The sequence below is a fragment of the Meleagris gallopavo genome, chromosome 29 (genome assembly GCF_000146605.3).
Source record: "Meleagris gallopavo isolate NT-WF06-2002-E0010 breed Aviagen turkey brand Nicholas breeding stock chromosome 29, Turkey_5.1, whole genome shotgun sequence".
In the NCBI taxonomy this organism is placed as follows: Eukaryota; Metazoa; Chordata; class Aves; order Galliformes; family Phasianidae; genus Meleagris; species Meleagris gallopavo.
The window spans coordinates 3,485,041-3,485,276 of NC_015039.2; the positions used below are offsets into that span (position 1 = coordinate 3,485,041).

General features: G+C 69.5%; 1 protein-coding gene across 1 annotated transcript in view; it reads left to right on the forward strand.

Annotated features, from left to right (window-relative positions):
- Nucleotides 1-236, forward strand: part of ARHGAP23 (Rho GTPase activating protein 23) — a gene marked incomplete at its 3' end in the record, with an annotated part of 11,751 nt that overhangs the window by 957 nt on the left and 10,558 nt on the right. The gene's annotated exons all lie outside the window — the stretch shown is intronic.

Here is a 236-nt window from a genome sequence, read left to right on the forward strand (position 1 = left end):
CGAACCGACAGCGATAGGGACAACGCCAACGGCGTGGGGACTGGCCCCCAAAACCTCCCCCCCCACCTCAGCACCCCAACCCCCACCCACCCACCCACCCACCCACGCCTCCCCACGTATCACAGCCTTCCACCTCCCTGGGCACTGGGATGCTCCTCGGGCAGCACCGAACCTCAGGTGGCCTCGGAGCATCGTCCCCATGCGGTGTCCTGAGCTCAGAGGGGCTGGGGGGGGGC